We start from the raw sequence: 25,537 nt of genomic DNA, 5'->3' as shown, positions 1-25,537 counted from the left end.
CTGGGTAAATTAAAATGGTATTGGTAAAGTCAGGAGTCTGAGTCCACTGGTAACAATACTGTATCTTTGATTAGCATACAGCAACACTGAGGAAATATTGTCTAACTCCAGCTTCACTCATACTCTCCAGCTATGTAAACACAGTAATTTAACATGCACGTTGGATTTATAAGCAGTCTGATTATAGCTTTCTAATGTATTATGGATTTGTTTTGATACTCTTCCTGTCAGTTCCACTCGGGGACCAGGATCTAAATTTATTGCTAACTGGATACACACAGAATAAAAAAAATAAAGACAACTCATGCCTCAAAGGAGGCTTGCAGTCTTGAAGATGCTGGGTGTGTTGGGTTTGTGTGTGGCGGGGGTGTTCTGGTAGTGGGGGAGGGGGCCACAGCAGTGGCCTCTGTGAGAAGCTTCTTGAAGCTGCCTTGGCTCCATGTCGGACCTGCCTATGGCCAAGGCTGAGCCAATCAGTGATGGTGGCTGCACCTCTGCAATAACATATTTAAGAAGGGAAACCTGAGAGGAGGAGTTGGAGTTGTGAGGGAAATGCCTATGCAAACTCTGAGGTCAGGAGGGTGCGGTGGTGCAAAGATTCTCCCTGCAGCCCATGGTGAGACGGCAGGGCCACCCCCCTGCCACCATGGAGGTCCAGAGTGGAGCAGATATCTGCCTGCAGCCCATGGAGGACCCCACACCAGAGCAGGCGACTGCGCCTAAAGAAGGCCAGGACTCTGTGGAAGGAAGAAGCCCCTGCTGTTCTTGGGAGGATTGCAACATGCAGGAGGGATCCACGCCGGAGCAACTCAGGAAACATTGTGGCCTATGGGAAGGACTCACATCAGAGAAAGTTCCTGGAGGACTGTCTCCTGTGAGAGGGACCCCACACTGGAACAGGGGAAGAATGTGAGGAGTCCTCCCCCTGAGGAGGAAGGAGTGGCAGAATGACCATAACCCCATTCCCTGCCCCCTGCGCCGCTGCGGGGAAGGAGGTAGAGAAATCAAGAGCAAAGCTGAGCCCAGGAAGAAGGGAGGGGTGGGGGAAGGTGTTTTTAAGATGCGGTAATGCTTCTCACTGTCCTACTCAGTCTGTTAAATTTTTGTTAGTGTTTGAAGTAAACTAATGTTCTGTTTTCTTCCCCTGACGAATCTGTCTCTTGCCCATGACAATAAAGGGTGAGTCATCCCACCCTATCCTTATCTCTATTTGGAACCTTTTGCTTTATCTTCTCCTTCCCATTCCTGAGAGGGGAGGGGTGAGGGACTGGCTGTGTGGTGTCAGTTTCCCTCTGGGCTCAAACCAGGACACTGGTTAATAAGGGGGAGAGAGATTTGGTCAGTAAAGAGTGATATCTGTCATCATCAAAAACCTAACCAGTATCAAGATTTTGAAGCCATTATAGTAAGAAGAAGATTTTAAAAGGAAAAAGATGTGTTATTATTTGATGTACTTAAACTTTTTTATACGCACAGTCTAGATGGAGTTAAGCTGCTTTCGCAACTGAGGTTTAAACAGTGACAGGAGTCTAGGGAACAATGATGGTAACAGAAGTGGAAGTCATGTCACATTTCATACCTACTAGGCTCTTACATGTCTCATGCACATCTGCATCCCACAGGTGCAGACCTTTTGCATTACTTCTGGAACAGTAAAAACACAATTATGTTACGCTAACAAAAAAAAAAAAATGCAGAGTATAATCCTTTATCACAACCAACCACTTTCTGAGACAGGGAGACAAAATCACTTTGAAAGGAAACCACAGAAAATGACGATGGAATTGATTCTGGTTTAGCCTTTCCTTACAAAAGAAGAAGTTCTAATAGGCTTAGATATCCAGCCATGGGAAATTCAATTTGTGTACTACTTAGCATCCCTATTAACAAAAAAACAGAAAAGACAAAATAGTGTAGTTCTGATTTAATTTAAAACTCCACAGATGTACTGTTACTAATGTGATATTTTTCAGAGCTTTCAAGTGGATCAAGTCAGAGAGCTGGACATCATGGAATGCATGAAGAAATTCAAAACCATGCTATTAGTGCCTGTGCAAACTCAGTATACAATGCACAACTGAAATAGTTTCTCCAACTGAAAAATGGTAGAGAGTTTTCCTTCTCCATAATTTTTTCTTATCTCAGCTGCTGTAACTTCAGTATAGCTTCTCTTCACATAACTTTGATCTTTGCTATACATACAACCATTTTTTAACATTGGCCTTCAACCTTTTTTTCAGCTGAAGACCCCTAAAAATTTCCTAGTAGAGTTGTACATTTAAGCCCACTCAAAGGTTCCCGGTTCTCCCTTTCATCTCTTTTCCAGCACAAAGTTTTGCATTATAGAAGGGAAGCCTGACTCTCCTGATCTCACCAGACTAGCAAAAAGAGGTTCTTCTTGATACATTGAACAGTGCTGGGATTTTTTTTTTTAGGCCTTTTACTTTCAGCTACCCATATTCAGCATGATTAACATCACATAATGTTTGCACACCATACAAACATGCTTCATATCCACAGTCCCAGTTGCACTTCCAATAATTATAGTAATGCAGACACCCAAGTGTACCTAAATGAATATTTATCACATACTGAGTTTCCACATAAAGCAAAATGAAGTATATCTGCTACGTTCTTATGTCCCCAGCACACAACTCGAAATATTAATAAGTGTATTTTCTTGTTGATTATCAAATTACAGCATAGAAAAGCAGGAAGTTAACATGTTTTAAATCATCTGAGGTTTTCCAATTAACCATCGTAGTAATAATGTCAAAATGTTAATTCATGTGTAATTTATGCATTTTCTGTCCAAACCTCACTATATCACAATCCCTTGCTAAGCCACAAAATTATTTGTGTAAAAAGCAACAAAAAATAAATAATTCCACAAAAAAATGTCCTGCTAAGAGAAATGGAGATTTCTCTGTAATATTCTATTTATATGCAAATTCTTGCTTTTCCAGCCTAGATTCAAGGGTTTTCCAGAGAATACTAATACCAAGGCATTGGACAAAAGTTTATATAGGCTTTGTCTAGTCAGTAACTAGATTACAGTATGATTGCTAACGTTGGACAGGAGCATTTAGAGCTGTCTCCAATGTGTCCACCTCACAATGTGTATTCACATTTGAAAGCATCTTTCTTTTTCCTGAAGGATCTAGCAAACCTGTGCACTAGAACAACCTGACGATGCCAGCCCCATGGTGGGTCAGCTCCTCCTCTAGATCCAGGCTTAACCAGAATGAGCAAGCAATCCATTCAGCTAGAAGACATACACCGATGTGCACAGATATGTAGATGATATGAAATGGAGTTAAAAAGTTAGATGGACAATTTTGCAGTCATATCATTAGGACTAATTTCAGTTTCTGGGCAGCAGAGAAAAGCATACAAAAATGAACTAGTCATTCATAATTTGAACTGCAGCACATGTCTGTAACTCCTTTTGCATGACTTGTAGAGGGAGAAGACAGCAAATATCTGGGATGTACCAAACTCTATTAGCTTGGCTAATTTATGCCCTTCCCAGCAGTCAGTAGCAAATGCAACTCTGGTAGAAGGGTTATCTTCAGTTTTAGCCTAAGGAAAAGCCAGAGGCTAAAACAGATGTAAACCCATTGCTTGAAAAATGGATTAGCATAGACAGCACTAGTCTTTTTGTAGTGTGCAGAAGCAAAGAGTGGCAATTCCAGGGACACTGCTCTGGCCAAGACAACATCAGTTAGCTCTCCACAGGCCTGTTACTCACTGGTGCTGGAGCAGCATCAGAGGGTAATTGGCTTCCCGGGTAGCCCTGTCAGGCTGACTTCAAGTCAGGCACAGGGATCAACATCAGCATTCACACCAAAGGCAACCACACTGGATTTGGTGGTTCAAGCAAAGAGATACAGACAGGAAAACAAAACTCAGGTATCAACACAATGGAGCTACCCATACATACACGTATACGTAACATCACCTCGCAGGCACAGATTAAAATCTGAGCATCCAGGCAGAGCAGAAATAAGAGAAGAAAGGCAGCATAACACTTCAGTGGCTACAGCAAACACTGATGGACACACTGACCAAGGTTTTCCTTTCCTCCCTTGTCAGGAGTGCCCAACAGACTGTAATCACCTTGTTAGCAGGTTTGTCTGCAAACAGGGACAAACTCCTGAGGCCCTTACTTGCTCCTAACTCATTTCTTACTGAGTCTGTGGCAGCAGGCCAAAATACAGCATACATAAAGAGTGCCACCACTCAGAACTCAAGCCAACCTGAACACTTTCAAACAAGGGAGATCATGCAACATAGACCCGGAATGACTGAAACATGACACATTTCTCCTGCTGTGTCCTCAGTTCCCTCTGCCCCCCTTGCAGGAGTAGAAAGGAAGTGGTTTGCGGTATTAGATGTTTCACAGAGCTCAGGATTTGGAAAACTGGAAAACGAACAAGCAATTGCTGTTGCCCAGAAACGTGTAGTGGTGAATGCAATAGTATTTGACATTATAAAAGCTGAAGAAAAAAGCTGTATGACTATTCTTCCAGTATGCTGGTAAAAGAGGTTTTTAAAGCTGGCAAAGTTAAAATTTACAACTGTTTGTGGAGACATAACTTGGGCTCAGTGCTAAATGCACAAACATTTCAGACAGAATTCAAAATTTAAACCCCTTGATTTTCATTTTGGATTAAATAAGGAAATTTTATATCTTCTTTCATTTTCTGCACACGAAGGTTTCCTAGAGCAACAGTGATTCAGGATTTAGAAAGATAATGCCAGCTACAAGTAAATAGATTGATCATTTCTGGAATTAATTAATTCATTTAACAAAAAGTGAAGGCTTAGTGCCAGAACTCACTACACTGTGGTGTCAAGACAGGGTTTTCATAAAACGTCCTGAAAAAAGTAAAAGTACTAAATTGGCATGTTTAAACATGGAGTTGCTCCAAGGGTCAGGAAAAATAAAGATGGTTTCACTGGGCTTATGTGGTAGGGTTACCTGTTTAGGTCAGCAATGTTTGAGAAATACTTTAAATCTTAGTACTTTAAAAATCTCGAGGTATTTTTTACCTAATTTTCTTGGCTTTACAGATACACTGAATTATGCTTACTGTGTTTTATTCTTGAGGCTTTTTCTGTAGAGATGGGATGGTCAAGAAATGACAATGATATTTTTTAAAAAGAAGAGTTTGAAGCTTGTTTCAATCTCTCTTCACTCTCAACAGTTCATTCTTTTCTGTATCTTTATTCCAAAAGAATAGTTCAAAACTTTAAAAAAAGAAGATCCAATGCCCTCCATTTTCATCCATATGCATTAAGTAGGTATTTTCAGGACTTCTGAAAACGTAATAGTGATTTTAAACAATATGGGCTCAAATCTGTCCAATGCAGTAAGTCAGTACTATAGATATGGCCCTCTGTAAGACCAGTGACTAGAGAAGTCAGAACCTTTCAACTTTCCCAGAAGCACAAGAGCAAACTAAGTAACTATAGTAAATATATATGGTGTAGAGACGGATTCTATAAAAGGAACCAAAAATGTACTGTGAAAGCGTGGGTTACTTAACTTTTTTTAGTATTTTTGCATAATAGCTCAATGGATGCTTCATTTTGCTATCTGTAACATGCAGATAATGATACTGGCTTTGTCTGTTAAACATATTCTCTGTTACTGATGAAAAACACTAGATAACAGTTATATATTATTACTGAAATGCCATTGTTTATTTCTTCCAGACTGTCTGTTACTCTGCAGGGGCAAACTCTTTTCTATCTTATCAAATGAAGATTAGATTTGTCACTGAAATTAAAACAGGTCTAAATGCCTTCACTTCCTTTCAGGAAAAATTCTCATTTTAGCTTCATCAGGAGATCTGCTGGAGAAAAACAACATGTTTCTAGCACACTAATGGGAGGAAATTAGAGCAGAGACTGTTCTTAAGCTCTGGCACAAAGTCTGCATTGCTAGACTTAGTGTGGGAACAAAAAAATAAATCATATATTAAAGATGAATTGTTGTAGATATGTATTTAGAGTCAAAGAACAGCTGTATTAAACCTATCAAGAAGCAGAGACATAAAAATAAGAATTAAGCCAGTTAGAGATATGAATGATAGAAAGGCATTCTTTGTTTGGCAGAAAAGAAATAATCCATTTGAAAACTGGCAGAGATACTGGGGAAACAGAAGAGAAAATATTGCATCAATCTTGAAACTTGTCAAAGCAATGAAATTATCTAGCAAATATTTAATTGGACTGCCCAATATATGGACTATTGAATATTGCCTTTGTCTTCTCCCAAAAGACAGACAAACTGGTACTGTGGATTGTGCAGATACAGGGAGTGAAGTGCAGGAAGGACACATTTTCACAGTTTTTAACTAACAGGGCTGGAAGGACTCAACTCCTACAAAGGTATTTTAGAATTTACAAATAAAGCATAGTTTTAGATATATATTACATTTGACACTGTTTACATGCATTTCCATTGTGCCTAAATAAAATGAGAAAGCTGCATTGCTGGTATCCACTTTTAATGCATGGAACTTATGTGGAATTTAGTTATTTGGATAGACGTGTTCTGGGAAAAGATTGGATAAATGTGGGTTTTTTCTTTATTATACACCTTCCAATTCTGCCACAACATTCCCAAGAAAAAACATTAATAGCTTTGCAGCACTCCTGCTGGGGTGGCTTTGCTAGCATGCTGTGTACGTACATTTCATCTGTGCATTTTCTTAACGAGGAGGCAGGGATGGATGCTGCCGTGCTGCAAAGCACATGGAGTTTTGGAAGCTGTGCAGGGATGAGGCAGCTCAAATGACATCACTCTACAGTTACGAATGGACAAATTTACAACTCTCTCTGCTATGCCTGTGCTTTTCCAAGTGGAAGATAGGACATTATGCAATGTGTGAAGATCATTACACATTGATCATCACATGAAGAATATGTTATTTTACTTTTCAGAGGGTAAAAAAGAATAGAGGCAACACATAGAACAAGACAGTTCAGTACACTTCATAAAAAAACTCCGTTAAGTGTGTGTAAGTGCTTTGGAGGGGCTTATTTTGTAAATGGAGCTGAGGGGAGTATAGACATGGTAGACTCAGTGATTTAGATGCATGCAAACACTACCCAGTGCATTAACAGAGCTGAATGGATGGCTCTATGAGAAAGAGTCCTTCTTCACAAGGTCTGTTTTCTTCTTGGGTAACCACTGTGGTTCCGCAGAGCTTCTATTTAGCCACTTGCTCAAGCTGTTGCTCAGGTTCTTTATTATCACTGGTTGGAAGGCAAATGAGAAGAAGAGAGAGGCAAAAATGTCTGGAAATAAGAGTGAATATAGTGGGTTTTAAAAGTTTTTGGACACAATGACATTTAAATGTTTACCTCCTTCTGGCTTGTTAATCAAAGACAGGAATACCTCATGTACAGAACGAGTTGGGAAAATAAGTCTAAATGTGGCCTAGTTTGTCAGACAGAGACTGATATAGCTGTAAAATATACTTGAAAAATCACTTGTGTTTCTTCTCATTCTACCCACTACAGATTTTATTCCTAACAAGCGCATATTAACAATGTCTCAACGTGCTATTTTTTTCCCTTTCCAAATGAAGCACAGTGCCAGCAGTCAGCTATAATTCCCCATACCCTGTCCTTGAGACTCAGTGCCAGTAAAGCACTAGCCAGTTGCATAAAAAGCCATCTTTCAGAGCAGTCTTATATTTCTATGTTAAAGCATCTTGCTGCCAAGGTTTTAACCCACAGACTGGCTGACAGCCCATCCAGAGCCACAGCAGCCACAGCAGGGTTTGAAACCAGCTCTTTGCATCTTGCAACAGGGAACTGATTCAACAACAGCTAGACTTAATTCAGTGTTGTAAGAGTACGATGCAAAGATTTACCTGATTCCTGGAGATAATGTGACCCCAAAAATCATACTTAAATTTCTCAAGGACATAGTCATTTTGATTTTGTTCCAAATTAGCTCAATGCAGAGAAGTAGCAGGGCACAAACTCTGCCTCTGTACCACATATATTCATACTGTCAAACCACTTACATCTCATCCAGTCTCAACCTGGTGAACTTAAATGGGACTTTAACAGTCCCTAGAACTGTTCATCTTCCACAGGGGTGTCAGTTCCACTCCACTGAGGAGTTAATCTTAAATTAATCTGTCTTCTTGCTGAATGCTGACTGCCTTCCTCAACACGTACATCTCATTTACTGATGCAGAGAAACAGCTCAGTCACTACAGGTATATCATTCCATGTCTGAATTATAGAGGGGTAAGTTACCAATTCCTGGATATCTGGATGTCCTGGACAAGCGACTGCTAAGCTTGCACAGGTTGGCTGTCCTTGTGCAGGATGTCCCACAGCCCCATCACTTCCAAACCCCCTACAGTTAACAGGTCTGGTCTATTGTATTTTCTCTTTAGATAAATGGAAGTACTGGGTTATCCAGTAATAAAGGATGCAGTCAGGCTCAGTCCGTAAAAGACTCTGGCAAACTACATGTCCCCACCTTACTAAGTGCTGGCTTGGCCACCTTTCTTCCCTGTCTGAGTAGTTCACTTGCTCCTGCTTTCCAGTTTTGGAAAGCATATGCTCACTGACAGAACTGTCTAAAAACTCAGAGTAAACTCTTTTCTTCTCAAATCAGGGCTAGTGAGAGTCCCCATGGATTTTATAAACTGTCCACCCTGCTCCCTCTCTTGTTCCAATTAGTCTGCAACATTTTCTGGAACTTCAAAAGCAGGATACCTTGCTAGGAGATGGAAGACCTCTTCCAGGGTAAAGGGAGCCTTGAAATCTCTGCCCCACTTCCCTGGAGAGTGCATAACCACTAGAATGCTATGCAAATACAAGACAGCAGTACTTCAGCTCAGAAGACAAATGGAGAGTCTTCTCATTTCTTGCAAAGGCCAACTGTCACTCTCAGAAGTACACTGCACATGCTGGACCCTGAGGCAATTAGGTGTCTTCTTGCAACCCTTAACCGAGCAGCTATTGCCCAGAAAAAAGCAGGATTTCAGATACATGATGGGCATTGCTTGGTTTTGTTCCTCATTTTCAGGTAACACTCAGATCCACAAATTGGTGTTTGGGATTGCAATTTAAGTATTAACAGTAAGCAACTAACATTGCTTGCACTTAGGAATTAGAAAGCTACAAATTTGTCATGAAAACACTGAGTTTGTAGGCGCTCAAGTCCTTTATCACATTTGTAACCTTAAACAAATTTGGGAGGAAGAGTTTGTGCAACACTAGTCAGTGTTGACAGCAAATGCCCACTTGCTTCGAAGACTAAATCTGTTTCTTCAGCCCATATATCGCATCTAAGTATTCTGGTTTCATGTCAGTCATGTGGAAGTTTCTCATAGTTTGGTGCATTTGGGCACATTTTTTGGCTCGAAATGAGCCCCCAAAACCACTGACACTTCCACGAACCAGGGCCCTTCAAAGGCCTGTTATTTAACTGAACTCTATTGCATAACTCCTAGTGGCGATTTTCCCTCTTTTCCATTAACGGTAAACCAAAAATTCACAACTTTTTGTGTCCCAAATTAATCTCCACTTCTGCCTGGTTATGCCAAAAGCTGCAGATTTTCCACACAGTGTATGCTTCTCTTCACATGATTTAGCTAAGCTGTTTCTAAGCATCTGTCTAGTATCATCTGTTTGTAAAAAAGGATGAAGCATTACCACTTTTTACCTGCTCCCAGAGGAGAAAAGTAATAAAAGACAGCACATTCAACCTCCTCCTCTCACATGAATGTAGTAAGAAGGAAAAAAAGCAACAACTTACTTTATTACTTTCATCAGTTTTGCTGAAGTAAGGAGACTGAAAGCTGTGGGAGAAAACTTTCAGCATCATTAATACAGGTTCTCCACAGAAAACATCGGCTCATCAATAGATTGTTTGTCAGCTTAAGCCTTAACTATGAGTGATTTCACAAACAGCAGCTCACACAATTTCTTTTAGGTCTGTAATGCACAGGTACTCAAATATTTGCAAACTGAATCTCTCTTCTCTTTTTCTTGTGAGGTTTTTTTTTCCCTCCCCCTACATGTGCATGTGTCCCCACTCCTCACTGTGTTTCCTGCCCCGGACACCCTCTCTCTTTCCCCCGCAGGGTATAATAACCCAGACTGACTATTCTCTTCAATATCCTTGGACTCCAAAAGAAGTCTCATCTCACCCAACTTAGATTAACCTTTCTACATCTGGAACACCAGCTTTTATTAGAGACTCCACCACCCAGAACCAACTCAATCCCACCAGCTATAGGGAAATCCTCCTTTTAGGTGTTTCCTTAGGTTTCCTTCTGCCCCCATTTCAGTCAATCAGCAATTTGCAGCTCTACTCTAATTATCTCCTTTTTTCCCCAGCTGCCTGGTCTCTCCAAATCAGTCTGTGCTCTCCCAGGAAGAGGCCTGGTGTCAGACCCCATGTTGCAACCCTTCCATTTAGCCTAGTTGCCAGGAGGAGGAGGAGGAGCAGAGCAGAGAGGTAAAGGTGATGTTGCATGCAGAGACTGTCTCATAGCCTCAGCCACAGGCTTTGGCCCCACTTGTCTGCTACCTCTTCTCAACCTTATTGTCTGAAATTAGTTGTTATCCTCTTCAGTGACCTGTCAGAGGCAGATAAAACAGCAGAGGGGAGAGTAAGATGGTGTGGAGCTCTACACAGTCAGAAAATCACTGCTCTGATAAGAAACATGACAAGCCTGAGCTCTATTTTGCTATCATATATTTTCTCAGTATCACAAAAGGAATCTTATTTCTGGTTTTAAAATTTTAAAATTAGGACCTTTCATATCTGAATTTAATATCAGAAATGTGTTCCATTATGAGAACATAGCAACAGCACTGGGCTTATTTCACACTCTTCAAACCTGTGGACACTGAACTTACATGTTTTATTTTACAGAAGAGTCTATATGCATGTTCTAATTTGTTACTTACTGTTCCAGGAATAAATGTGACATAAATCACTAAGAAAATCACTTAGTCAAGGCAGTGGCAAAATAGCAAGTGGTTTGCATGGCACATAGGGACTGGAATGAAATAGCTGTGCATGTTGAGTCCAGTGGGATGTCTAGATTGCAGGAAAAAGTAGAAGGTAATTTACTGATGATATCTAAACATACAACACCACCATAAAACTGCTAGTCATGGAATACGCTCGTCTTGCCTCTCTTGGAAAACTCAGATGTTGGAAAACTCAGAAAAAGACAGAATTCTTCTACCATAAGATGCACTGTATATCCAAGAAATGGGTATCTTTAAATCTCACAAAGTGATCTGGAAGCTATACATTTTGCATTACAGCAAACAGGAGTACTTGCTGGTGGTCTGCAGAGAGCCGATCAGTCACAGCATGCTGCTTCCTCTGTATTCAGCTACTAAACAACATTTAAAAAGTTAAACTTGTATTAAATATTTATCTGGTATTTATTGTTCCATGTAAGCAATTGCTGCAATTGCCACAGGAATATTATTCTGTTACCAGAAAGAGGATAATCATCTATGCAATGGCGAATAGGCTGGAAAGTAGGCCCATGAGGCAACATCTCTGTTGAAACATGAATTTGTGAATGATTTGTATTACCAAACCCTGTGGCCAGCACTGCTCAACACGACTGAGCATTCCATATTTTGCAGGTGCCTGACTGAAGCATCTTATAGAAGCATAATTTTTGCTGGCTGACCTGTTAGCACTTTCTGAATATCATTCCATCCAGAAACATGTCCTCACAGATATCCACCAACTCTTTATCTTCTGGTTCTCATTAGTAAGCTCAGTTTCTTCCTTATATTATCACTATCACCACACAGTTCAAGACTTAAAATTATAATCACTTCTTCTGGGAGATGTAAACACAAGTATGTGACCTCCTGAAGATCTAATGATTTCAGTGGAGTTGTGGATGCTCACAATACCTTTGATGTCAAGCCACTCCTAGTATGGCATGGTGTCTGACTGGAGGCGATAGCCTCTTTGAAACATCCAGCTGTGGAAAACTGAGTTGAAATCAGCTGTAACAGACTCTCAAATTTCTGGGAACAGGTACTGCTACCTTCTCATAAATGTTTATGCCTCATACAACATCAGTTGGAGGAGATCATCTCCCCAACTTCAAAATCCTCTTGAATACTGCAATTCTGAAGGTTGCTCTGACTCTAGTGTTACTGGATTAGTTTTCCCCCATGGACCAAACCTTTTTTGCCCTGACTTAACTTGATCCTTTAAACCCGGAATATTCTAGGTGATCAACACCAAAGGCTTTTCCCTTTGTATATTGAAGATGTTGCAGATAGGGTGGCTGCCAATACAATAATAACTTCTGTTTAAATGTTTTGAAAGTGTTCTAAACCTCATACTTTTCATACTTTTTCTCAGACTAGCACCACTAACACATTGCCTGCTCTGAAATTCCTTGTCATTGCTAGGAAAGTCACCACTGGGTCACTGTCAGACTTCTGCATTTTCAGTTAGGTAACTACTATTTGTGGGGAGAAGGAGGGCTTGCCAGAAAGTACAAAGTTCAAGAACACAACATCCCCCATTAGCATAGTTCAGTTCTAGTCAAAATAGCTTTTTTATTTCCTTATTTGAAATTAAAAACCCCCAAAGCAAACCCAGATGTCCTGTGTTTATTTATTTATTTACATTTTGTAGAAGCAGAAAGTGATGTAGGAATGGTGAGAAACAGTTTGAAAGCTCTGAGAAAAAGCCTTGATCCCAGAAGCACTGCTAGAACTGTTGTAAAACATGTTTTCTTCTCGATCAAAATATTAGGGGGAAGGAAAAAAAAAAAAGAAAAATCTAATGAACAGTATATACTCAAACTAACTTAAAAAACAAAAAATTAAATTCTTCTAAACACTTTCTATGTATTTCTACAGTGTTGTGATTCTAATCAAATGCAGCTGCTTTCTCTTTTACTTATTGAAAATGCAATCAGCAATTAAGTTAATTTGTGTCTGACCAAGGCTCTTACAGTAACTGATTACTTACAGATGCCAAGTCTCCAAGTGAAATTTTTGCCACCTGTTTTCAATTTCAGGATTGGCAGTTTTGTATTTCCACAGCTTACTGACCTCGTGTGGGGCTATACCATCTGTTGGTGTATTCTCCATGCTCAATCACCAGTTTCCACAGGACATCAACAACATCAGAATAGCTTTATCGGGAGTTTTCCTCCTTTACACAAGGAGGCATACTAAATACTATAGCCTGGGAATATCAAAAGTGTCTTCCACATCAAAAAGAAGCTGCAGATGAAACACTGATTACTTTTCTTTAGTAAATGGTTTCATTCAAGGTGTGAATATGGTTTATTTATATGTCAAATTAACCATATCAATATGTTTCCATGTATTGTGCAGGCCAACTTTCACTGCATTTTTATTTGGATATCCATTATCTAGCATAAACATTTGTATGGTCTGAAGTTCTTTAGGAGAGCCCATTTGATTTCTGGAAACAGTGCTGTCAACATTAAATGTACGTACTAGAAAATATAACAGTTTAATCCATTTAAAAAGGGCAGTAAAGACACTTGGGAAATAGACAGTTTGTTGGTGATAAAGCAATGAACAGAAATACAGAATAGCTCAATTTTTCCACCAATCTGCAATGGATGTGTTGCTAAACAGTTTTGCAAAACTTTTCTATTTCAGAGTGAGACTTGTTTTCCAAAATATATCACCAATATTGTTTAAACCGTGACCCATCTACAAACTAATTCCAACATGTATTCTTATTATAATGATTACTAGACCGCATCTGTAAGACGAGCCAATTACGGAAAAGGACTGTTCAATTACCCTGTCCGTAAGTTGCAGCACAAACCTCTAGGGGATGCTGTGTATATTAAATTCATACTGTGTTTTCACTTTTGGGCTCTTTCCACTATAGAAGTCACAGCTGATACCAACCCACACAGCCTCTGGTTGGTTGATGTTATTATTTTTTCTTGTATGATCATAATGGCTAAGTTCCTTCTCTGTTGATGAGACCCAGGATGGTAGATGCCCTGCAAACGCAGAGGAAAAAGACTGTCCAATCCTTCCTGTTGCTGCATAGAGAGTTAAGCGTGCGCTCAATTAGGCTGTGCTCTGAGATAACCTGACCATCTTCCCTCTCCTCAGGTGGCTCAGCAGCAGAGGAGGCAGCAGGCCTCTGGGAGAGAGAGAGGTCTGAGTTGGGCGCTCTTTCCACACCTTTAGAGTGGCATATCAGGGATGGAAAGGCAGGACCTCAGGCACAAAGGGCAGAGCAGGTATGGATCACAGACCATGGACAACTTGCTTAGGATGGGAGAAAGGGAAAGTGGGCTGAGACATACTCACCTAAGAGAAGGCTGGAAATAAAGGGGAGGAGAAAAAAGATGACTGTTTGCTAAGACACCAAAGCCCTTAAAATGATTCTTTCCCCATTTCAACACCAACCACGGAGATTTCAATACAGTCTTCTCCCCACTGCTGGAAATAACAGGTGACCCCATTCCATCCCCCAGTTCATGAGGCAATTGAAGCTCTTTCCTCCTCTCCAAAAGAAGCTTCTAAGCCACTCCCCTCAGGTCCCGTATTGGTAGAGGCAAGGGGCAGCACAAGAAAAAGGCACGCTTCAGCCATCCACCATTCTTCCAAGCCCATCAGACTGTGGTTACAGCTCTCACGCTGATGCTGATAGACACACAACCCTTTATTTCTCATAACAATCTGATTAACCTTCTGCCATATCATTTGCTATCGTTCTGTCACCAGAAGAGTGAGGGCGACTTTGGCATCAGTCTGCAGCCACTAGGATTTTTATGTATTTTACTTAAAGAACTCCACCAGGCAAAAATTAGACAGGATTGTGGCCCACTTGCTGCAACGTCCTCTGACCTCAGTTAACACTGACATAAAACTAGAAGAATGCTGTTGACTGGAACGCAGCTATTCCCATTGTACAGAAGTGCATCTGAGGTCAGAATCTGACTTAAACTGCTTGCCAAAGACTGCAAAATATTATGAAAGAATGGCTAACAGAAGCTACCCACACCCACTGAGCTGTGGATGTTCAGCTGAGAAGCAGATGTTTTAAGGGTCAGTACTTCTGTAATAAGTAAACACATTTATTGTAATGTAGAACACTGAGCTAATAATATAAATACCAAGTAGGACACTTGAAATACCATGCAAACAACAACATACATCTGAAAAATAACTGCAACAAATGATTGTTTTTCACCAGAAAGATCACAGGATCAGCAGCTGTTTACTGCTTCAGCACAGCAATTACGATGTAAGCTTAGCCAATGTTTCCAGTAAAGCCTGCTCCCATCCATCCCATTTCTAATAATCTGTGACATTTTTTCCTGGGTCTGATATTCAGAGAGCCTGCTGTCCAAAATGCTAGCTGAGTTACTCTCAAAGCAAGGCCAAAAGATCACGTGCTTTGCTTTTCAGATGCAGTTAGCTAAAACTAATTCACTTCGTTCTTTGCAAAGACCCCCTGTTCCTTACTCAGCAGTATAATTGTAGAACACAAATAAGGAAGTTTCTGAAGACTAAACATTTTAATTAGACACACAAAAAAAAAAAAGCCCTGCCAGAAAAAAATCTTTGCATTTACTTTTTTTTCCTGTGATTTGGCTAAATAAAATACACTGATATGATAGCAGTTAAGCTTTCAGCCAAGAAGAAGACACCCATACAGATTCAAGAACAGACCCAATATTTGGACTTCTGCTGACTTTGGTGGGCTCTGGGCCAGCCCTCAATAAGGCAAATAAAGTCTTTTACCTGGGCTTCTGCTTACCTGGATCCCTGTGACAGTTCTCCGTAAGCTCCCATCCTTCCAGAGGGAAGCCACAGAGCCTCACTTGGCCCATTAGCAGAAGCCTGAGCTGTGAGTTTGGAGGACCAAACTGGGGCAAGGAGAGGCTATTGGTCACAGGGGGGCTGCCTGTGCTCATGTCCGCCCCTACCACGGGGAGTGCCTTGCCCACCTGCCCCCGACCTGTCCACTTCAGACCTGTCCACCGGCCCCCTCTGGTGTACTGGGTACTCTGCAGGGTTAGAAATGGGTACAGAGCCCAGCATCACAGTCAAGGAGAGAGACTTGGATTCGCTGCACTATCTTTTCAGAAACCTTCAAAACTGCAAAAATACATAAACATGCTGAAATGTGGCAGCAACATTCTCACCAGACCAGTCTAACTATTGCATCCACACGGACATTTTGTATTGTTCTACATGCCAACTATTTTGGTTTAATGTTTCATTTTAGTCAACATCTTAAAGCAAAGGCATCATCCACTCTTTTCAGGAGAGAAAAAGACTAAAAATCACAGTGAAACTGCAGATATACATGCACATTTTTGCTAGTATATCTGAAGTTTTGCAGACAGGTCTCCTCCCTCCTATTTCCTTTTCTAGAATAAAATTTGACATGTCCTTTATTGTTCAAATTTTTAAAATAAAAGCCCTGCCTGCTGTTCCACAGATCTCCCTTTCACAAGTTAAGGCTTCCACACCAAGCAGTGAAGCCACTGCAGGAGAAGCAAGCAAATGAAGCAGCCCACTCACAACCTAGCAAAGAACTCCTCATAATCCATTTCAACATGCTTAAAGCCCTCTTTTGACCTACAGTTTTGCATGTACCAGCCCGGGTGAAGGAAACTAGTTTGCTGGCTCCATTAACCAGGCAAAACTTTGGAGCAACCAAGGAAGAACTTGCATGTAGAGCATCATCTAGATTTGTACTGGTTTGTTTTCTTCTTTGAACATAGGTTTCTGCCCATCTATTTATTTATTTTAAAATTAAGAACACACTCGTCTGCTTGGATAAAAATAATTTCTGTCTTAAGCTCTGTAGTCTATAAAGGTACACACGTATTTCTGATAAATTGGGGGTTCTTCCTCTGTCCCTGAAGTAAGCAATGTGAATATAAATGTCAATACAGATAAACATAGGTCAAGATTAGAAAACTCAGGAGCTGGACTGAGCCACCAAATTAGAAAGTGAATTGGGTAATGTCAGGCACCAGGATGAAGGAAGTTTTCCATCTGAGAGGATCAGCTAGCACCCTCTGGTAAATGGCATGCAGGGAGGGAAGAGCTCAGGTAAATACCACTAGCTCTTCATCTGGATTTTAAATCAGTTCTAGGTTATAAAATTGCATGCAGAGTTTCACATTACTGACCTTCTCCAAAGATTTATTCATGGTGTATTCTAGCTCCCTAATGTGGTTTTATCTAGAGTGCCCCCTTTTGTCTACTGGTTGGATAAGTTTTCTCAAGTAGAGTTCAGAAAGCCATACTATTAATGTAGGTTTCAAAAATGTTGGGTTGAGTTCATGCTGTTAGGATTTATACAGTTTTGTACCTCCACATTGCAGCTCTGGGTTAGAAAAACACTATAACAGATACATGGATGACTTGCTTATTTTCATTGGCCAAGTAGTGTCAAATGGAAAAAACAAGAGTTTTAAAAAACAAGATTTAAAACACAGCTGGACAGAGCTAGACATAGTTTAAAGGCATACATTACCTAACTGTGAACTCTAATGCTCTCTATCAGAATGTGGAACAGAAAGGTGACCACATTGAAAACAGTACAGTCTGGTCTAACTTGAAAGATTCAATTCATGAATATAGTCACTAATTTCAGTTGTATTTCCCTAATTCAGAGTGAGATTTATGCTATTTGCACAGTGGAGGCCTGCAGGACAAGACCAATGACTGTGACAGAGGGCTTTCACAAAACAGCTTTGTTCGTGCTCTGCTTCAAAAAAAGCAAGGGTACAAACAGAGCTGGAGGGCTGATTCCTTTCATATACAAACCATCCCTGCAAAAATTATACCATGTATTAACTTCATAATATTCCTTTAAACTTTAGATTTCAGTGAATAAATAACTTAAAATAATACACATAAACCAAGCAGCTAACTTCAGCTTCTTAAGAAGACCCGGATATAAGGATATAGCGATGTACAGATCATCTCTAAATGAAAACCTTGTGACTGGACAGAACAACAAATAAAGAACTTAAGTCTTTTAGATTTTGGTTCAATATAAGGAAATTACAAAGGATATGACAGTTATATAATAGGGCAACATAAACCCAGCTTTTTGCAAATCTCCTCTTCATTATATTTAACTGCTTTTATGTAGATTTTCTTCCTTGTGAAAGGTAGAGGTTTGGTTGCCTTTTTAAAATATATTGAGAATATTGAATCTAATAATCATTCATGTCTGTTAGCTGAATTTTATCAAGTAACATTTTGCCTATTTTAAAATATTTTCTCCCTGCTAAAGCAATTAATCTAGGTTAGTGTAAATTGACTGCCTGTTAAATTAGCTCAAGAATGCATGGGAAAATCTTTCAGGTTAATATCTAGTTGCTCAGCTGTGTTTTGGAAAACGTTTCAAACAACATTCTCCAGGATGCAAAACCTCTTCAGCAAGCTAAGCAAGTTTTACCAGTAATTATGTTATTAATCTTCAGTGTGACTTCAGTGATTTTGTGAATTCTACAAGTGTCAAAAAGTATAATTATATTTATACATTAGCCTCTTTACTGTTGTAAAATATCGAAGCAGAAACAAAGATCTGGCACAGCAGAGGGAAAACTCAGTGCATGCAGAGTATCAACATAAGATTTACTCTCTAGATTTCCATAGGTAGAAAGAAGATTTAACATGACAACTACCATTGCAGTCTTAAAACTCAGATGTATTCAAAATGCAGTCAGGCCATTAGGAGTAATATACCAAAAAGAGTGTCAAATTAATACAGAGATTTTGATACTTTAAAAGCAAAGAGAGCAAAACTTCATGAACTCCACCAAGTACTTTGTTACCAATCCCAATTTTCAAGGAAATTGTTGTTCTAATAGACAGCTGTATATAATCCTAAAATTACTCTAACCCCATTTTCTATCTGTTCTCAATCATTTACTCTGCAGAGACAGACAGTTACTATGTGTTTTCCTTGTTTAATTTTGGGGTGGAAAACAGTCCCCTGATACGGAAAAAAAAGGCCTCTCTTGGCCTGGTGGAAGTGTTAGGAGGCATTTTATGCCCTGAAGAATAAGGGTGAAGGATACTGAAAGTATCTGAACTCAAGATATTTCCATTTTCTGCCACTCAGCATGAACTTGAACCAGCAGTAGCACATGTACGAGTGTACTGTTATGAAGGTGAGGATTCTTGGAGATGCACTGAGACTAACGGCATCTGCTATGAACATTACTTACTTCTCACATTAGTTGGGAAAAAAAAGAGCAAAATTGTTTTAGATACTATAAGGGAAGAATTTTCTCTATACCCTGTCATCTTCTAGCTTTCAAAATAGGCTTGTGCTTCAGCATATGAAAATGCAGACAGGCAAAGCATCAAGTGTATAACCTTTACCCTCCCATGACACATCCATAAGTCTCAATAATGAAACCACATAGCAAATCGCTGGAAATATATCAGCTCTACATGTGCCCACATGTGCTTCATTCTACACAGCTACAACAAGAATACAGAAGGTGTCAAAAAACAGGGACAAACTTGCCCAAGGGTAGCATCTCAACTGATTGGATAAATCCCCCCCAAAATGGACAACACTTCTGCAAATGGAAATGCAACCTGAAGACAAAGTTCTCACAAGCGTGTGGCAACTTCCTTAACACTCCAGGGAATGTGTGGATAAGCACTTCCTTCCCAGGAAAATATTTATAGAGACTATAGGTGTAAAAATAAATAAACACCAAAAAAAATCCAGTGGTCACATAAACTATTTTTCAGGTTTTATCACCTGGATTTTATTATTTTTTTCAGAATATAATTGCTTCATTTTTCTTCCCAATTTTACCTGGAGATAGTATTTTGTGAGATGATATCAAGTCAGACTGTGAAGTTCAGTCCTACAGGTAAGCTGGCAGCACTGTCAAGAGCTATACAGAATGCTCTGCAAAGCACTGCAAATCTTAACTTCTGAATGCAACTGACTGAAGAGTGAATATTCACTGTGAGATTCAATACAGTGAATTGTTGTTAACAAACTGTTTATCAGTGATGGTTTAATAGCACCAGTGTTTTTTAAAGCATCTTAGTTCTGATTGCTGAAATAATGGTGTCTGTATGCACTAGATTCTGAGTCAAGTAAATCCCTGGTGTGAAACAGATTTGAGGCTACAGATTACAGACATTTCCCTCTCTCTTCAAAATACCTCTACAAGGGAAAATTAAGTAAATTTCTCACTCTAAAAGAAACTGTGCTATGCTCTCAAAACAAGAATGCAGCCTTTGCGGTTAGACTGCTGCCTTTTTCATTCATGCCCAAAGGATATATTAAGAACATGGGAAGGCCTCTGCTGAGTCGCACTGCCAGCATTAATTGCTGTTTCATGAAGAAATATCAAAGAAGAAACTAGGGATCAATGGAGACAGTGATTCACTGACAATTTCTTGACAGGAGAAGTACTTCAAAGAAAGCCAGTGGAGTTATACCAGCTGAGATAGAAAGGGGAACCTTTTACACCTCCTTATACCACCTCAATCAATACAGTGCATTCACCATGGGCACACTGACCAGTGATATAAAACAATTCTAGTTTCAAGTATCTGGAGATCTTCACATTAATAATGCCTTGTAAAAAGTTTGCTCAGGATGGTAATCATTCTAAAATGTAAAATGGTTATGATATAAATGTCTCTTGGTATTTGTAAGATCAGGAAAGTTTCCTGTCACCCTGTTTATGATTAATTTTAATGCATTTCTAAAGAAAAACAGTATTTTTCTAGGTTCACCTAGAAAATACCAAAATAATGCAATCTTACAAACCTACTGTCAGTATTTTATTTTTCACATGGTTGTCTTACTTGCATTTCTGTATCTTAGGAAGCAATTTTTTCCTATCATCTCCTACCTTCAGAAGAGTGTAACTTGACCATAACTATTCTCTCCTCTTGGAATAGACTGTATTGTTGCTCAGAGTGAAGGCATCTTTTAACAAACAAACTTTGAACTAATCAATTTTAGCTTTTTACATTAAGAAGTGCATGGAATATTGTAATGCCAGTCATTCAAGAAATTAAAAGAAAATAATTATCCCAATTCAAAAGTAATGGAGTCCTTTGAAAAGGAATGTAATCTACTACTAACTGTGAGAGCCTATAATATTGGCTCATTAAATAGCAACTTGGTTCATAGCAACTTCTGGATTAGGCAGAAATAATAATCTACTGTAGCCACATAAATTTTACACATTTACTAAACCCCCCTCTAAGTATGTTTGCAATACTGTAATATGGAAATCCTGCAAATTGTGTGATCACATTTTTAATGTACCACTTCAGCTGAGATTAGAAGATCTTTTGCTGCCTTTGGCCCTGCCTTTCTCCTGCTCCCCTTCCTGCACGCGGCTGTTATCCAAACAGGGGCAGAGGTACAACGGAAACCAGGGCTTTATTTTGGTACTCACTTCCGCATGCAGGCAGAGAAGGAACTAGTACCATCCAGGACCATTCATACACACACAGGAGACAACACACTTTCCTTTCCCTCTGGTATCAGCCCCAGAGCATTACCACAAGCCATACAGATATTAGGCACTAATACCACTGAGGCAGTCTTATGTCCAGAATACTCTTGGCCCTAAAGATCCTGTGTCCAGCTGCTGGGAGAGAAAAGGGGTGTGGGTTGCACAGACATCTGTAATGCGGCAGTATTTTATTTTAACATCCTGTTTATCCTGGCCTTAATTTTAGCTCATTGCTCGGTAATGATGCAAGAGATCATCTGATGAAGCAGGAACTCTGAACATGCAATCAAATTTCCAGGCAAAGCAGGTTTCCATTTTCTCCTTGCAGCTCAAGAGCCCCTTCTGCTTTAACCTGGTAATCACACATCACAAGGTGAAGAACATTATGGCATAGACAGATGACTGTCCACTGCAGTCTTTACTCCAGGATCTCCCAGCAAGTTCCTATTTTCTATTGCTACCACAGCCACAAATAATAGAGGACCTTGACTTCTTCAGGCTATATATCAAAGTACCTACTATCCCATCTTTATTGTATTGTTTTTCTTTAGTATAAATCAGATAGTACATTTTTACTGACTGAAACATTGAGAAGAAAGAGGAGTGGAGCTGGAGAAAGCTATGGAATTCATGACAACAAGGGTAAAACTCACAGCTTCCTTTCGAGCAAGTCAGGGGAAGGCATTTGTCTCTTGCTTCCTCTCTTCTTTCCTCATACAGAAAAAATAAAGTATTTGCAGGATGCAAGTATCTCTTCTCTTTCCATAAAAATAAAGGCAGTTTGAAGATCTTTACAAGTTAAAAGCATCAGAGGCTGAAACACAAACCATGCTTAACGTGGGAAGGCTAGTAACAGACTACCCTGAGCTGAAAGGGGTGATAAAGCAGGAGAACTGCCACCGGCGTTGTAAAGTCTGCGGACAGCTGTTTGCATGCAGTGGCCAGGAGGTACTGGGACTCAGCACTGCAGATGCTTGTCCTGGTCAAGAACCAGGCTGTTAGGATGGCTTCCCTTGCTGCTAGCAGTCCTTGCAGCCCTGGGACAATTGTAGTTCAGGGAGAGGCAGCAGGGGTAATCCCCCAGGCCCCATTCTGCCACAGTCTGTATGTAACTGCAGCACCAGGGAGAGGTCACGTACAAGGGCACTGCACTACAGGCTTTGTGTTCCCAGAGCTGCCTGTCGTTTTGACTTTATTATAAAGTATTTTCCTGTTCAGTCTCTCAGAGAAGTGTTTGAGAGAGAATGAAGAAATTTCAAACCAAAGGGTTTAATAAAGTCTCAAAATAAGAACATACAAACTGCTCATCTCAATGCAAACTCATACAGCACACACCAGGGCTGTGCTCTGTATCCACGGTCACAAACACATTCTCAATACAGGTTTCTTCACACTAAAGATATAGGTATGTAACCCATTTTCAGATCTTCTGGACCATGCCTGTGTAACCAAAGGTGCACTTTCTGGTTATTTAAGTGTTTTATTTTTCTGCTTTTGCCCTTTATCATCACAGCATGCTATGATCCCACAAATGGCCATGTAATTGCTGGTGTCTAACAGGCTTTTTGGCTTCCAGACACAAAGTTTATGATTCTGCTATCATACTGTAACTTGTACACATATGATTACAACTTTTCAGAGAGCAACTCATAGTATTAGTAAGAGGCAGAAGATAACAGGCAGTGTTTTCCAAAATAACAGTCAACACTGATATTCACTTTACCGATGGGAAGACAGACTACAGACAGAAATCTAGAGCATTACAGACTGAAGGAAATGGCTTGACTGCACTGATGGGTTAAGGTCACATCTGCTAGGGTATGGAAAGAGTAGAATATCTCTTCAACTTTATATTAGGAAGTAATTAAATTGAAGGCATGCAGTCAAATGCAGGTCTGAGAACCACGAGATATATTCCCTTATACATCTGTTTCACAGGAGAGAATGCAATGCCCATTTGAACAAAACAGCTCTAATACAGCTTTTTATACAGGAATTTCATACCTAGACTAGTCTAACCCAGGCACTAATTTGCCAGATTAACTCTGCTGTGAACAGCTTCTACTCTGTAATTATATTCTAAGTGCATCTGACTGAAACCAAAGGGACACAGTACGATTTCTTCTTTCATCTCAATAGAAGTAGACCATTCTCCATGAGAAATTCTGCTTCTAAAAGAGGCTCTGATGAAAGGCCAATGCCAAAACCAGGCTGTAGTACTGGTCATGTAACTTGCTCTCTAAGTACCATTATTTCTGTCAAGTCTAATGAAATAGAAGACAAACGCTGTAGCATGTACTTCACAGGACTGTGCACTACATTGCACGTGAAGGAAAAGACTTGGAAGCATGTGTGACTGCACCATGCTGTGACATCTGCCTTAATGCTTATCTGTTGTCAATTATATAACATAATAAACCAGAGATAAAATAACATCTGTGACTGCTACAACAGGAATCCAGCATTTGGGAAGTCTTAAGGACTTTGTTTTCCTTTCTATGAGGTCAGCAGTAATTTTGTTATTGATATTAGTGGACATACAACTAAGGACGAAAGCTTATTTCAAGCCTCAGAATAGCTGCTGACTGAGGTGGAGGAAAGATGAATTGTTTGAAGAGGCCTTTATTGTAATGGTGGGGCATTTTCTTGGGATAACTAGAGTATAATAGGCATAAAGGGAGTAAAATAACACAGCTTATAAAATGATTACATACACAGATGATTTAGTTTAGTGTGAAGTATTTTAGCTACACAATGTTGCTCTTCAAGATCTGAGCGTAAGGTGCTCTCTGCTGCTTCTGCAGTTAACCAGAACGTTACCTGAGTAGTATAGTGGGCTACCCAGCACCAATGTCCTTCCAGAATTTGAATGCTATAGTAGATATATCTATCCCCTTGGATTTTACAGGGATTCTTTAAACTAAAAAATAGATTCAAATCTGTGTGCAATCTACAGACACAAATTTGGATCTGCAACTGCTGCTCCACTGACAATTTACTCTGAAATGCCGTACACTGGTTTCACTGAAGTTAACAAGAATTTTCAATTCATTTAATAAGACCTGAATTTGTCTTTCATGTGTTGTTCTAATCTAATGAAGCAAATATATTAACTACATGACTGTCCCAAGATATCACCTACTAAATGTGTTTGGAAAGATGAGGACGGACAGACATTTTGGGGACTAATTTGTGACTGCTTTGTACCGCTTTGGGAAAACAGTGTAATTCCTCTTACTTCAAAGATGTTCTACTGAGCTAAATGGAGGATAAGTTTTTCTACTGGTTTGTTTGTTTGTTTGTTTTTTAAAGAAAAAAAGAATACTTTCACTTATTTCACGTTTTGAGTCAGGCTTATAACACTGCTTATACACCATCTGCAGAGCAACCAAAGTTTCAATTATCACTTTTTTCGCTGAGCTGACTTACATTTGCACACAATTGCTAAGTCTTGCCCAAACACCACTTATCCAGCAGATTCACAGAATTTCACATTAAAGGAAAAGTGTTAACTTGTCTGATTTTATAATATATTCTACTTCTTAAAATCAGGAACCAGAAACTACAGAATGAGAGGGAACTTCACCTCACATCTAGCAGATTTTTGTCTCTTGACACTTTTGACTTTTTTGACCACTTTGAATTATTTTCTCCAAATTCTGGTGGAGGGGGCATTTCTAGTCTGACAGCATTGGAAATTAAAGTGCCCTTTATTTAAGGGAGTAGCATCAGAAAAGCAAGTTTACCTACCAAAATACCTTGATTTAGAGATCACAGATTTAGAAATAGAAGATATTTCAATTTACATCCATTTGATTTTTGGCAACTTAACAGGGTGAGCTGAAAAAGGGTGTCAATTAGTTACAGTGTAAGTTTTGCCAAGCCCAAGCGAAACAATTGCAGTTACACCCACCATACACCGAATATAAAACCAATTAATAGACAGTTAATGAAACACTATCACCTCAGCTCATGCTGGTCAGATTTTGACAGAATGATTCATATTTTAG

At 39.6% G+C, this 25,537-nt stretch overlaps 1 protein-coding gene across 1 annotated transcript in view; it reads right to left on the bottom strand.

Annotated features, from left to right (window-relative positions):
• Positions 1-25,537, bottom strand: part of PLXDC2 (plexin domain containing 2) — a 279,835-nt gene that overhangs the window by 163,205 nt on the left and 91,093 nt on the right. The gene's annotated exons all lie outside the window — the stretch shown is intronic.

This window comes from Strix uralensis, chromosome 1 (assembly GCF_047716275.1).
Source record: "Strix uralensis isolate ZFMK-TIS-50842 chromosome 1, bStrUra1, whole genome shotgun sequence".
NCBI lineage: Eukaryota > Metazoa > Chordata > Aves > Strigiformes > Strigidae > Strix > Strix uralensis.
This window is presented reverse-complemented; position numbering and strand designations above follow the sequence as displayed.